The sequence below is a fragment of the Ovis aries genome, chromosome 2 (assembly GCF_016772045.2).
Source record: "Ovis aries strain OAR_USU_Benz2616 breed Rambouillet chromosome 2, ARS-UI_Ramb_v3.0, whole genome shotgun sequence".
NCBI lineage: Eukaryota > Metazoa > Chordata > Mammalia > Artiodactyla > Bovidae > Ovis > Ovis aries.
Window position 1 is genome coordinate 176,629,882 of NC_056055.1, and position 15,300 is coordinate 176,645,181.

General features: G+C 46.5%; 1 protein-coding gene across 15 annotated transcripts in view; it reads right to left on the reverse strand.

The window, feature by feature from the left end:
* Positions 1 to 15,300, reverse strand: part of MGAT5 (alpha-1,6-mannosylglycoprotein 6-beta-N-acetylglucosaminyltransferase) — a 402,590-nt gene that overhangs the window by 351,036 nt on the left and 36,254 nt on the right. Inside the window, exon 1 of one of the 15 annotated variants that reach the window (XM_060410104.1) lies at positions 1,041 to 1,200. The exons of the other annotated variants lie outside the window; for them this stretch is intronic. The gene's annotated coding sequence lies outside the window, so the exon portion shown is untranslated. Of the gene's footprint in view, positions 1 to 1,040; positions 1,201 to 15,300 lie in introns of those variants that run through there. 15 annotated transcript variants of the gene reach the window in all.

The following is a 15,300-nucleotide window of genomic DNA, read 5'->3' on the forward strand; positions in this document are numbered from 1 at the left end:
TTGGCTGGAACCAGAAGGCTGATGACTGAGACCCCTGGACCACCCCTCTGTTCCTCCCCAACAACCAATCAGAGGAAGACCATACACCCTGCAGCCCTCACCCCAAATTCTGCCTATGAAAACTCTTCCCCCAAAACCATCAAGGACTTCAGGTCTTTTGAGCACCAGCTGCCCCGATCTCCTTACTGGGCCCTGTTATCAACCTTACTCCACTCCAAACAACCATGGTTCTGTTTGTTTGGCCTCACTGTGTGTTGGGGACATGAACTCAGATTTACCAAAAATTTCAGCTGCCAAGCCCTACCTCCGGGGACATCAGCCAGAGTCTTCACATAGTGAATGCCAGAACATTCCATTCAGAGCTGCAAGGAGACCCATTTCCTGAAGGCAAGTATCTGGGTTCTCACTTTCATCACTTTCCTATCTCCAAATAGTCATATCTACTCAGATTTACACTGAGAACCAGCAAGGTCCTTCCTGAAAGGAAAATTCACTAAGATAACAAGCTACTTATCAAAAACAAACCTATAATTGAAGCCATTCTAACCAAACAAGAGCCCCATGTGCCATCCACAGGTTTGAATATTCAAACAAGTGGTTGAAATGATACTACCCCAGAAAGGCAGCTCCGAGCCAGAATCACACTCCTATTGAAAAGAAACACTACTCTTTCAGATCAATTTGCAAGTTTCTGAAAACTCAGAGCGGGAAGTCAGAGCAAAGAGAAGCCTGGTGCACCCACTTTTGCCTTGTATGAAGCTCCGGGGTTCATGCCTTCCACCTCCTCCCAGCTCAAGGCCAGGGCCCAGAAGGCCCCAGTGCTGAATCCTTGGCTCAGGTCCCTCCAGGGCTGGAGGTGAGAGGAAGGGCAAGAAGCCAGCATCCAGGGTGACAGGAGTGAGCAGGTAACCAGGTTCCCACCAGAAACATGTGTCTTCCCTGCAATGGTCTTACTCCCCAGAGCTGAAAGATGACTTCCTTTTCTTCCCCAAGCACCCACCCGGCCACCCCCTTGATGCCCTGGGCTCCCTCAGGCTCACAGGCTCTTATTCCAGTCCTGCTCAGTCAGCTGGTACAAGGATAGTCATTCCCCCGATGCAGACCAAGGAAGGCTTGCTGGCACCCAGGGCAAGGGAGCTGTGCTTCACAAGAGCCCAGGTGTCTAGAGCTGCAGACCCACCGACGGCCCCGGAATCCACTGAGCAGCTCTCTGCCACACGCTTCCTTACCTCCTTGCACTACCACCTCCTCCTCCACGTGTTGTCAGGTTTTTTCCCTCGCCCAAATCTGCCTGGGGTTCATAGGTGTTCCTCGTTAAACCTATTAAATTAGCTGGATGTTCCCAGCCTGAGGTTCACCGGAAGTACTCAGATACCAGGGCAGAGCAGCAACAGGCATCACCCACTGCTCTCCAACCAGCCATGATCTCCATGACCAGTGACTTTTACAAACACCCTCCTGTTTGCAGATGAAGGAACAGAGGCTCAGAGACTGCAAATAACCAGCCCCAAGTCACACAGCTGACAGGTGGCAGTGCCAGGATGTGAACCCAACTATCTAACCACAGAGCTCTCCGTCATAACCTCTGGACCAGTCTCGTACCTTCCAGCCACTCTCCACCATCTGTGCTCTCACTGTTCTTTCATTGGAGGAACGGATGACCTCTTAATAAGCCCAACTCGCCGTCATCAGGGGCTGCGTGCTGGGTGGAGGAGGGCAGGGGGTACTGGCTGCATCAACCCCCAGCTGCACGCAACTCCTCATGAGCACCTCTCCCGAGAGACTCAGGAAAGCCAAACAGCGCTTTGCAGAAATGAACACTGGAGGCTTATGCTGCAGGCAGGGCTGCACTGCCCCCTCCCAGTCAAGCAAATGTCAGGCAAATGTGTCCAGTGACTTGTTGGGTGCAAATCAGCCTCATTCCTGGGAAACGCCAGCGTGCAGAGCTCAGAAATCTGCATTTCACTCCCCATATGACTCTGATGCCCCTTAGGAACACCTGGACCGCCCCCTCTTCCCCAGAGTGGTAGTTCTCAAGGCAGACTTGGGAAGGGAATGAGAGACACCCGCCTCAGGAGCTGTTAAAGAGATGTGCCATGACCCCCAACATAAATAAAACCAAAGAAATAAGCCAAGAAATCTGGAATCTTCCAGGGCATAAACAGTAAGGTGGGAAGATGGGAGACAGTGAATGACTTCCTAGCTTTGTGGCCCGGGATAAAGCACTCGTTGCCTTTTCTACTGAGCAACCTCATCATTCTTGAAAGGACGTAACATTCCTAGAGATTCATTTAGCAGGCTCAGGAAAAATAGTGAAGGGGGGGAGGGGGGAGAGAGAGAAAGAGAGAGGGAGAGAGGAAAGAAAGACAAAGGAAGGAAGGAAGGAGAGATGACAGGAATAACAAGGTCCTACACACACACGCACGCGCGGATTTAGACCAGCACTCACCAAAGAAACAGATGAAATTAATTTCAATGCCGTTTATTTAACCCAATATAGCTAGAATAGTATTGTAAAACATATAATCAGCATCTTGCCATCATTAATGAAATCTTCTACATTCTTTGCTTCATAGTAAGTCTCTAAATGTCAGTGTGTATTTACAGCATATCTCAGTTCAGATTAGCTGCACTTCAAGGGCTCAAACAGCTACATGTGGCCAGCGGCTGCCACATTCAACAGTCTGGATTTAGACAGAGATGGTCAGCTAAAGGAGCTTCCCAGGTGGCTCAGTGGTAAAGAATCTGCCTGCTAATGCAAGAGATGCAGGTTCAATCCCTGGGTCTGGAAGATCCCCTGGAGAAGGAAATGACAACCTGCTCCAGTATCCTTGCCTGGGAAATCCCATGGGCAGAGGAGCCTGACAGGCTATATAGTCCATGGGTCACAAAGAGTCGGACACGACTGAGCGATTAAGCATGCACACACAGGCAGGTAAAGAGGAAAAAGAAGGGGTGGAAATAAAACCTTGAACAAAGAACTAAGGGAGTATGGTGCCCAGTAACATTCATGACCCACAGTCACTGTTTATAAGGGGTGAGATGTAATTACCTTCAGACTCAACAGTTAGTATGTTAGCACAGTTACTAACCAAGGGAAAGCTGGTGTCACCTTTTGGGTGTCCAAAGCACCAAGCCCAAAACTGAAGAATCAAAGTCCGTTAACTCAGTAACATGGCACCCAGCTGCACATCACACACACCTGCTAGACTTCAAACCTCAATGTGAACTCTCCCTCACATAGAGCTCAGGCCTCTAAGGGAAGTAGCTGAGAGCTGCCCTCTCAAGTCCTGCGGGCATAAGCTCCACCCAGGGAAATCAAACAACAGGGCCCTCCCATCTACAAGCTGTAAAGGGGAAGAAAACAACAGGCAGCTGAAGAAAGGAGAAGATGACTTGGCACTCGCGGTGGGCAAAGTATCGGCCCACGATCACGTCCTTGTCCAACTCTGAGAACTCGGCAATGTTGCTTTACTTGGCGAAAGGGACTTTTCTGATGTGATGCAGTTAAGGATCTTGAGATGGGAAGATTACCCTGGATTATTCAGATGGGCCCAAGGTTTCAGAAAAAGGGTTCTTATAAAACAGCACCAGGAGAGTCAGAATCAGAGAGGCGTGGAATCCCAGCAGCAGAAGTCACAGTAACGTGATCACTTGCTTTGAAGATGGAGGGAGTGCCAAGATCCTCTAGAAGCTAGAGAAGTCCAGGAAACAGAGTCTCCCCTTCCAGAAAGAATGCAATCCTGTTGACACCTTGATTTTCGCCCGGTGAGACCTCTACTGGTCTCCAGGACTATAACGAATCAGTATTAAGTCACCAAGTTTGTACCAACTTGTTACAGCAACAGTAGAAAACTAGCATACCACCTGCAAAGTGGTCAGCTAGACACACACGCGGGTTATGACCCTGCAAGGTGTCCGAAGTATTAACTGTAGCTGTCCCTGTAGTAATGGTAATGGCCACCTTTTGTTGTTGTTTAGTCACTAAGTTGTCTCCAACACTCTTTTGTGACTCCATGCATTGTAGCCTGCCAGGCTCCTCTGTCTACGGGATTTCCCAGGCAAGAACACTGCAGTGGGTTGCCACTTCCTTCTCCAGGGGCTCTTCCTAACCCAGGGATTGAACCTGCGTCTCCTGCATTGGCAGGCGGACTCTTTACCACTGAGCCACCTGGGAAGCCCCCTACCATGTATTGAGGGCTTACTAAATCACAAGCACCCCAATCACTTCACCAACATTTTTAAAAATACGTTTTTCATTTTGGAATAATTTTTAATTTGCTGAAAAGTTTCAAAGATTGTACAGAGTCCCTGCATCTGTTCACCCAACTTCCTGAATATGCCAACCTCTTACACAATCATGAAACATTTGTCAAAACCAAGAAATTAACATCAGCACAACACCACTAATGAAACTACAGACTTTCCCTGGATTCCACCAATTGTCACAAATATTTTATCTCCTGAGAACCCTGTGAGGTGAGTACCATTCTAATTGCCATGTGATAAACGAGGATGCTAAGGCTTAATAAGATCCAGTCACTGACTCATGATCTTAACAGTGAACACTAGCAAGGCCTTTCAACTTGATGTCACTGTTTGGCTTTTCAACTTGATCCCTGTACCATAAGCTCTCCTGGATATCATCATTCCCGTTTTATAGGACAGGAAAGCCCAAGGAGAAGCAAGTTACCCAAAGGCCTGCTACTAGAAGCAGCAGCAAGCCTGGAGGTGTCTGACTCCAAAGACCATGGTCCAGCAACACCATCTCCCTCCTGGACACAGAGGGATGAGAAGCTGCCAGGGCCCATGAGAGCCTCCTTAAGTCATAAAATATGGTGGCTGTGATGGGAAAGGAGGGGATCAGGCCTCCAGACAAAGCCTACCTATCTAGGGCCACTAGTTAACTATGACTCTCAGGCAGCAAATAGAAACCCAAGGGGCCCCCTAGAGAGTCCCCTACAAGGAGCTTTCTTAGAGGATCGGGCAGCAGAAGGAGCTGCCACCAATGACTCTCCTGAATCCAACTTCTATCAGACCTCCAGGATCCTTGCCCTGGCGCCTTTACAAGATTACAATGAGCTCCTTGAAAACATTCCTCCCCCTAAAGCGATTATATTTCAATTAAAAAAAAAAATTCATTTCCTGGGGTATCCTGCACCTCCAACCTTTTAGCCCTGAGATTCTACCACTTCAGTCCAAAAAAGTAGAAAGAAGAGCTTTTCCCACTGCGGTCATTAACGAACTCACACACAATGACACACAAGTGAAACAGGAACCACTGCAAACTGACCTGGACTGCCCACAACAAGCCACCTTGTTCATTCTTGCCCAGTCTTTCTTTCTTTGGTGGCATTCCATGATTTACAGGTCTCAGAGCACTGTGTCAGGGACTATTTTGCTATCTACATATCTCTCTCAGTGATTCTCAAACCAGCACCCTCACCTGGGAGCTTGTTAGAAATGCAAGTTTTCAGGTCACATTTCAGGCCTAGGGAATCAAACTCTGGGGAATTGGACCCAACAATCAGCATGTTAACAAGTCCTGCTGGTGTTTCTGATGCCTGATAGCTTGAGAACCAGTAAACTCTATAACCCCTGTGATCCTCCATGGCCGACCTATAACCTAGGCGTGTTAGCAAAATTCTGTGTCAGCAGGCAAACACGATGTCATACACCAACTGCAGGCCCAGAGCAGGAGATCACAGCCTGGCTGGGGCAGCAGTATTTATTCATCACATATTAGGAAGCAGTGTAAGCCAGTGCAGGCCAGGCCTGTGTCACGTGCTAAGCACCATCCTTGGCTTCAAGAGAAGACAGCCTCCCTGGTGGCTCTGATGGTAGAGTCTGCCTGCAATATGGGAGGCCCAGTACAATCCCTGGGTTGAAAAGATCTGCTAGAGAAGGAAATAGCAACCCACTCCAGTATTCTTGCTAGGAAAATCCCATGGATGGAAGAGCCTAAAGGGTTACAGTCCATGGGGTCACAAAGAGTTGGACATGACTAACACACACACACAAGGGAGGAGAGCTTGAAGGCATAAGTCAAGCAAACCTATAGATGAACAGAAATTATAAACTGGCAAACACTATGAAAGAAAAAAATGGGAGTGCCATAATACAGAATGGCAGGGTTCTCTTCTCACCTCAGTGGTCAAGGGAGGCCTCCCTGAGCAAAAGACACTTAAACTAAGACACAGAGGAGGAGCAGGAGTCGGCCAGGCAAAGAGGGAAGGAGGTGAACATTCACAATATAGAGAAAAGCCTGTGCAAAGGCCCTGCGGCAGGAGAAAGAATAGCGCTTTGGAGATGCTGAGAGAAGCCAGGGTAGGCAGAAAACAGAGAAGGGAGCAGGAGGAGTCCTTGGGAAATAAGAGAAGCTGTCCAGCCTTGTATCCTGCTGCATCTCAGAGGCTTGGTTAGATGCCTGCATTGGAGTCTAGACTTAGAAGATCCATGAATTTTAGGTGGAACATCGACAATAAACATAATTTATTCAGTTGTGGTCTAAATGTTCCATGTAAAAAGATAACCCTCACAACTCATGAGTCGGTTCTATTAGCATCATCATCTCCATTTTGCAGATGAGGACAGAATGTAAGTTGCCCCAAGTCACCCAGCTAGTGAAGGATTAGGACCAACTTCAAGGCTTCCCTGGCGGCTCAGTGGTAAAGAATCCTCCTGCAATGCAGAAAACACTGGAGACACAGTTTTGATCCCTGAATGGGGAAGATCCCTCCAGGAGGACATGGCAACCCACCCCAGTATTCTTGTCTGAAGAATCCCACGGACAGTGGAGTCTGGTGGGCTACAATCCAGAGTTTCGCAGAGTTGGACAAGACTGAAGTGATTGAGTACACACACAGGACCAACTTCAGAATCCAAGCTCTGGATCACCTCGAGCCAAGCCTCTCAGTGGTAGAAGACAGATGGCAGTGATATGGTTTGCATTTCAAAAGCTTGTGGAAGATGTTGTATAGATAGGGAAGAAAAGACAGATGCAGAGGCCACTGCATCTTCCCAGGAAAAAATAGCATGTCTGGGTCTGGGTGGTGGGAGAAAAAGATGTTCATCAAGAGAAATGTCTGGGTGCAGAGAAAAAGTGGTCTCTCCTGGGGGCTGCTTGCCTAGTTCTCAAGCTCCTGAACAAAAGTCAGTGCATCCTAACCCGTAAGAGCTGAGAGGGCTCCCTGTCCTGGGAGATAAACCCAAAACACAGGGCTGTCCTTGTGACAGAAATAGAACTTGGCTTCTTCAACTGGAGCCACTGTCACTCTTTAATTTTTTATGGGTGGCACAGCAGTAATAATCTGCCTGCCAATGCAGGAGACACAGGAGACTTGGGTTCGATCCCTGGGTCGAGAAGATTCCCCCAGAGAAGGAGATGGCAACCTACTCGTTTTCTTGCCTTGGAAATCTCATGGACAGAGGAGTCTGGCGGGGCGACAGTCCACAGGGCCCCAAAGAGTTGGCCACGACTTAGTGACTAAACAAATAGTTGATGCTGTGTTAGTTTCTGGTGTACAGCAAGGTGATTCATTCACGCATATTTTTTTCAGATTCTTTTCTATTGTAGTTTATCATAAGATAGTGAATATAGTTCCCTGTGCTAAACAGTAGGACTTACTGTTTCTATTTTAGTGTGTATATGTTAATCCCAAACCCCTAATTTAGCCCTTTACCCCCCTTTGATAACTGTAAGTTTGTTTTCTATATCTGTGAGTCTGTTTCTGTTTTCTAAATAAGTTCACTTGTATCTCAAACTTTAGCATTCTGAGGAAAAAGTCTGTTGCTTGTTCAGAATGGATGTCATTTGCCACCAGGAAAGGTCACCAACAGCAACAGAACCATATCAACAAGGAACAGATTCAGACCTGGAGATAGAGGCTTCCTGCAAGCATCTGAGTGAACAGAGTTTCCTTTAATTTCCTTGACTGCCTCGTAGTTCATCAGGGAAAGTAAGACAGCCCATCCTTCAGGTGGCTGACAATTCCAGAAAAGTCCTGTCTATGACTTGATGAAATGGTATGGGTCTTGGGGAAGAGAGTACTCATCCATTTCCTTGGGTTCCATTTATAGTCCGAGGGGCGTGGTCGGTGTGACCTGACTTTAAAAGGGTGAGCAGGGGTGTGAGGCTTCACTGAATCATCTGACAGAGCCTGAGACCCAGCACCACTGACTGAGGGCTGTGTTGGCAGTGGGGAACCCCCACCATCCTCCAGAGCCTCTGGGTTTCCTGTCTTCCGCGGGTCTGGAAGCCGCGGGGCTGCCATTTCCCCATAATGAGCCTGGCTTCAGCCAACCCGCAGGTGTGGATGCAGCTTGGATGGGCCAGCTGTGGAGCACGGCGGACCTCAACAGGAGAGGCTGGGCCCTGATAGGAGACAGTGGGGACCATTTCCTTATATAAATCAGTCCCAGCCTCACTTACTATAGTTGTGAAAAGGCCCCGTGGATTCCAGAGTTCTGAAGAGCTTTGTCTTTGAAGGCTACAGAAGTGGGCAAGCTGTCCTTCTGAAGCCTCCCTGGCATCCATTCCCCGCCCACCATTCTTCTGTCCCATACTCTTCTTAGCACTGCCTGCCTTATTGAGCTGCAATGTCTCTGTCTTATACATTGAAACTGTAAAACCTGGAAAGTGAAAAATGCTACATCTTGCTCTTGTTGACAAAAGTATGAAACTAACTGCCTCTTATTTTGTAGGGCTCTTGTATCTTTTCCCCTAGATGACAGTGAATCTTAAAAAGAGCTACAGGAATTCCCCTGGTGGTCCAGTGGTTAAGACTCCATGCTTCCAATGCAGGGGGCATGAGCTCAATCCCTGGTAGGGGACTCGGCCAAAAAAAAAAAAAGGAAAAAAAGGGAGAGAGAAAGTGGACTTCCCTGGTGGTCCAGTGGTTAAGAATCCACCTGCCAATGCAGACATTGTTTCAATCTCTGGTCTGGGAAGATTCCACATGCCTCAGAGCAACTAAGTCCAGGAGCCACAACTCCTGAGGCCCAAGGGCCTAGAGCCCATGCTCCGCAACAAGAGATTACCCTCCGTCCTGTGCCTCAACTAGAGAAAGCCCACACACAGCAATGGGGACCCAGTGCAGTCAAAATTAATTAATTAATTGAAAATAAATAAAATATCATCTGTGAACAACAACCCCCCCCCCAAAAAAAAAGACAGAGAGAGAGAAAGTTACAGCCCTGCCCTTGCTCCACTTGAAGGGGCCAACAAACTTCTGATGACGTAGGAAACATAAAGAGACAGGATGGGAAAGAGAACCCCATCTCTCTGGGCCTGAACCCCCACAGCATGAGCCCCTGAGGAGCCTCCCTTCCCAAGGAAACATAAGCAACGGGTAAAGCACCACGCAGGGAGCGCTGGGGGAAGTACAGCCGCGATCTCGGAGCTGATGGTCCTCCAGCGGCCTTTAAGATGCCGAGTGAATGGCTTAATCACCCAGCAGGGCCTAGTATGAGATACACAAAACTCCTCCGAGACAGCGGGCCTGTAAATGGAAAACATTACCATTTGTAACAGGATTAATAACAACACAGGCTTAAAACCAACGGACACCACTGGATTATTTTTCCAACCTCTTCAGGCAGACCACTGAATTCAAGAGATGGTTTTATTTCTTTGTTTTCAAGCAAGACAGAACTTCCTCCCAGTAGACAGTAGGACTCCCGGGCTGTCTCCAGGGAATTTACTTCTGATGCATCTGTCCTGCCAAAGACAGGCTGCTTGACGAGCAGGGGTCAAAAAAGCAAAATGAAAAAATACAGTCTGGAAGAAGGTCCAGAGGATTTTTACAATTCTGATTTAAAAAAAAAAAAAAAAAAAGACCAAAGATCTCCAGATCAAGTATCAGTACCTTAAAAATGGCTTAAGGGGAAGCAGGGGTGGGGTTTTGGAAATAGGAGGAAGATAGTCAAAAGGTACAAACTTCCAGCTATCAGCTAAATAAGTACTAGGAATGTAGCATACAGCATGAGAAATACAATTAACACTGCTGTTATACTTGTTACATCATATTCAAAAGTTGTTAAGACAGTAAATCCTAAGAGTTCACCTCACAAGGAAAAAATGTTTCCATTTGTTTAATGTTGTATCTATATGAGATGATGGATGTTCACTAAACTGATTGTGCTCATCACTGCATAATGAATAATCCTTATGCTATACAACTGAAACGTATACAGAACTGTGTAAGTATATATCTGTATGTGAAACAAAGTTGTTCAGTTGTGTCTGACTCTTTGCAACTTCAAGGACTATATGGTGGTGGTGGCTTAGTCGCTAAGTGGTATCCAACTCTTGTGATTCCATGGACAGAGAAGTCTGGAAGGCTACAGTCCATGGGATTCTCCAGGCCAGAATACTGGAGTGGGTAACCTTTCCCTTCTCTAGGGGATCTTTCCAACCCAGGATCGAACACAGGTCTCCCACATTGCGGGCAGATTCTTTACTAGCTGAGCCATAAGGGAAGCCCATATATCTGTATATATCTCAATAAGACTAGAAGAAAATAAAAACTTAGGAAATGTGGAAGTGTTTCCTAAACTGTGCTTCTTGAACCACCTGGGGTGTTGGTTACAAAGGTGGACCCTGTGTCTTGGGACAGGGTTGCAGGGGCTGAGATTTGCCTTTTTAATAAACTCCTTCAGTCCTTTCTTATACAACTGAAATAGGTAAACTACTGCCCTATGGACAGCTGAAGTCTGAGACTGATCCCAACTTTTATTTTTTTTTTTCAAGATTTTTTTTATATGGATCATCTTTCAAGTCTTTACTGAATTTGTTACAACATTACTTCTTCTGTTTTATGTTTTGAGTTTTGGGCTGTGAGGCATGTGGGATCTTAGTTCCCTGACCAGGGATCAAACCTGCAACCCCTGCATTGGAAGGCAAAATATTAACTACTGGACCATCAGGGAAGTCCCCCAACTTTTCTTTTAAAACCATGATAGTCTCAATCACGTCTGTGTGTAACTTGGGAGATAAAACAGAGTTCACCATGCTCACCAGCCCAAGTCTCTGGCCTCTAAATCTTTCAACAAGCACTTATTATTAAAAAAAATTTTTTTTAATTGATTCTTACATTTGCTTTCTTTGTTTTCCTTTGGTGAAGTTTCTATGGACTCGCTGCTATCTACAAAAGTCAGCATCTGGAGACAGAAAGATGAGGTATCCCCATGGTGGTGAGCTAGTCCACCTTGCTCCATGAGAAGTTCCTGCAAGTCTCCCTTACTTATGTTTTATCAGCCTGACAATTATGCAAAACACAGACATACTTTCCAAATCTAGGTCTCAGAAGGCACAGAGGGAAACTGAATCAAAGCACACAGAACCTGGAGGGATGGGGGTTAAATTTGGCAAGAGCCCAAGTCACAACAGCCTCAGGCCCAGACATCTGACACTTTCTCCCACTGAGTCACAGAGCCTCACAGAGATACAGCGATGGGGCTGAAGTGGAAGTCATTTTATCATATAACTTTGAACAAATATCCTATTACCAGATCACACCACCCAGAGTGTGCGCTCTCTCCATCGTTTTGTAACTCCTCTAATTATCTCGTGGAAAGCATGATTAGGTCATATTATGTTTTTTTGTGTTAAAAACATGCAATTCTTACATATAAACATTTAAGATTCTCTAGGGTGATGTTAATCCTAATATGCATCTTCCCACTTTTCAAACACATTGGGAGGCTCTAAAGATGGAAGCAGCTGGATCTTCTCTTAAGTTCTGCGAGGCTGACCTGCAGAATGGCTGGTGAGGCTGACTGGGCACCAGTGTGGTCTCCTAGCTGCCAGAGATGAAATCTACTACTGGAGATCTCCAGGCATGGGTGTCAGGAGAAAGACAAGAGCGTGTTTCCAAATTGACATCTTCTCAACTAGGCCTCTGTGTCTTTGGTGTATTACCTGCCCAGTGGCCGTCATGAACTAGGGAGCAACAAACATTGATAGCTTCTCTACACAGACACCAAGAGAGCCAGAGCTCAGAAAAATAGGACAGATCTTGATTTGAGGGTTTGCTTTTTAATAGGTGAAGGTCTCCCTCCTTCTTTGTCTCCCTGAATAACCTTGCTGGTGTTTCTTTCAGACAGGGTTGAACAAGCTGCCATCTAAATCCTAAGAGGCCAGGAGAAGGGAACACCATGTACTGGGCCCCATTTAGGTGCTCAGCCCACTGGCGAGCACTTCATTCACTTCTGATGTCTAACAGCCACTGTGTGTGCTGCTTATCTGGTTATTTTCTGTGGCCGCCTCCAAACAGTCCCAGCCCTAGCCTGTGCCCTGACCAGCTGGCACCTGTGGATTACATCACCAGGACTCCTCTGCCTGCTGGCTTCCCAATGGTTGGGCCCAGCAGTAGATTGGAGAATAGAAGAACCAGGGCAGGGTATTTCTTCCCAGCGCCATCCCTTCTTGGATGCCACCATCTTGGGGGTAGATTCTTCTTGAATGCTCCTCTCCAGTTCCAGATTCCACTGGGCTCCAGTAACTCTACTTTCTCCCATCCCCCACAAGCCTAGCAGACACACTGGTTTCCCACTGTTGTCCATCCTCGCGTGCCTCACAGTACCTGGCCAACGCCTCGGTAACTGCTCCTTTCCTTAGCCTTCATTCAAACCATCTGGTGTGAATTCTGTTTTTGGTCACACCAAAATACTGGCTCTCACCCTAAACATAATTGCTTTTGCAAGTGAGATGAAATACAAAGTCAATATGCTGGGGTTGGGGGTAGGGCAGGTTGTCCATTTCTAAGAATATGTTAATCTGATCTAAGTACTTCCCTGAGAAGTGATAAGGCTAACTCATCATCAGCGTGGCCTTGGACCCAACTCCTAAACCAGCCAGATGATAGCAATCCCAAAATGTGGGTTCAGGGCCTCTAGACTGTCTGCAGGGGTTGCAGAGGGATTTTTTTTTTTAACTTACCTCTTGTTTTCTGTGTACTAATTGAAAAAAGAACTCTGAAAGGACCAAGGACTACATCAAGCTCCTTTGGGGAATACAGTTTACAAAGAGAGTCCTGATAATGGCTGGCTACACTTCTGGCAGATTCTTTACCATTTGAGTTACTTGGAAGTCCACTTGATAATAGCTACCTGTTACCAACCTTGCACAGATTTCACAGCAGCCCTGAGAGGAAGCCTTCGTAGTCCCCAGAGGAAGCTTTCGTAGTCCCCATCTGACAGATGAGCAAACAGATTCAGAAAAGTTTGCAAGGATAAGCGGCTTGCCCCAAGGCCCACACCCCAGATGGGCCTGACCCCAATGCTGTTCTTTCCTGTCCATCCCACTAGTTCTTAAAAGAGGGAAATAAGAATCCATAGTCTTCCAGCTACTTCTGAATTGTGCCTATAGGGATCAGGCTCCCTAGTTGAAGGCAAATCAAAAACAGCAAAGAAAAGGAATTTAATCTCAAGGACCAATTTAGCTCAGAAATTAGTTTTGAAAGCTCTCTATGTGAAATAACTTGTATAGTATGTCTGCATGGGGTAACATGTATAGTATAATCCCACTGTGGGTCTATGTGTGGATGTGTGTGTCTATAAGGATTAATTATGCAAAAAAAAAATTGTCGGCCACAGTTATATCTAGGAAGGTGAGTGAGCTGTGCTCTTTGTACAGTTTGAATTTTCTATCGTAAGCATGAAACTGAAGTTCTTATTTAAAGAATCGGAAAGGAGGCAGAGGGAGAAGGCAATGGCAACCCATTCCAGGACTCTTGCCTGGAAAATCCCATGGGCAGAGGAGCCTGGTAGGCTGCAGTCCATGGGGTCATGAAGAGTTGGACATGACTGAGCGACTTCACTTTCACTCTTCTGCAGTGGAGAAGGAAATGGCAATCCACTCCAGTATTCCTGCCCAGGGACAGAGAAGCCTGGTGGGCTGCTGTCTATGGGGTTACACAGAGTCAGACACGACTGATGTGACTTAGCAGCAGCAGCAGCAGCAACACACTGGGATCACAAGCCTCACTTCCATAAATTCGAATTAATTAGTCTGATAGTCTGGCATTATGACTCAGGTGGGGCTTTCCAGGTGGCTCTGTGGTAAAGAATCCACCTGGCAATGCAGGAAGACTCAAGAGATGTGAGTTGGATCCCTGGCGGAGGAAATGGAAACTCCCTCCAGAACTCTTGCCTGGAGAATCCCATGGACAGAGGGCAGGCTACAGGCCATGAGGTCACGAAGAGTCGGATACGACTGAGTGCACGCGCACACACACACACACACGCACACACGCACACACGCGCACACGCGCACACACGCACACACACGCGCACACTCACACACACGCACACACGCACAAATGACCCAGGCACCAGCAATACTTGAAGCCCCCAGGTAATTCGTATAGGCAGCCGACGTTGAGAGTCCCTCTGTTAGTCCCAGTTCCTTGGTATACAATTTAAATCACAAAGAGGAGGGGCTTAACCTTTTGTATGCCTCAGACCCCAGGGAAATGAGGTGATGCTTCTAGAAGTCTCCTCCATATGATGTTTTTAAATACCTAAAACACAAAACATTTCAAAACAAAGGATACTTAGATTTCATCGTCATCATGTGTTAAAACTGTGATACAGTAATAAATTAGTGTTTCTTTATTAATACAAGTAATAAGATGGAAAAATAGCTCTGGGATCTAGCATTATTTTGAAGTAGTGATGTGTGTGTGTGTATTACATCTGGTGATTTCTGCACAGCTATAATTCAATACAGACATATAGGGACAAAATCCAGATCCTTTTAACACTACTTTGATTTGCTGCCTAGGTTCATAATGGAAGAAAATGCCAAATTTCAGTTAGAATTCATTGTACATAAAGATGGATTTTTTTTTCCCATTCAAGCTCACAGATTCCCAGGTATTGAGGGAGGAGGACAGGTTACACCAGCATCAATATTACCACAATAAGCTATGGTATATGATCTTACACTATAAGGTATAAGATCTCAAACAGAAGGACAAGGAAAAAACAAATTGAACCTTGTTGTTCGGCCACTAAATCAGGTCTGATTCTTCATGACCCCAGAACTGCAGCATGCCAGGCTTCAAATTTTGAGCAAACTCCGGAAGACAGTGAAGGACAGGGAAGCCTGGTGTGCTGCAGCTCATGGGCCCACAAAGAGTCAGACACAACTGAGCGACTGAACAACAACATGTCCATTGCGTCAGTGATGCCATCCCACTATCTCATCCTCTGTCGTCTCCTTCTCCTGCCCTCAGTCTTTCCCAGCATCAGGGTCTTTTCCAATGAGTCAGCTCACCACATTAGGTGGCCAAGTAT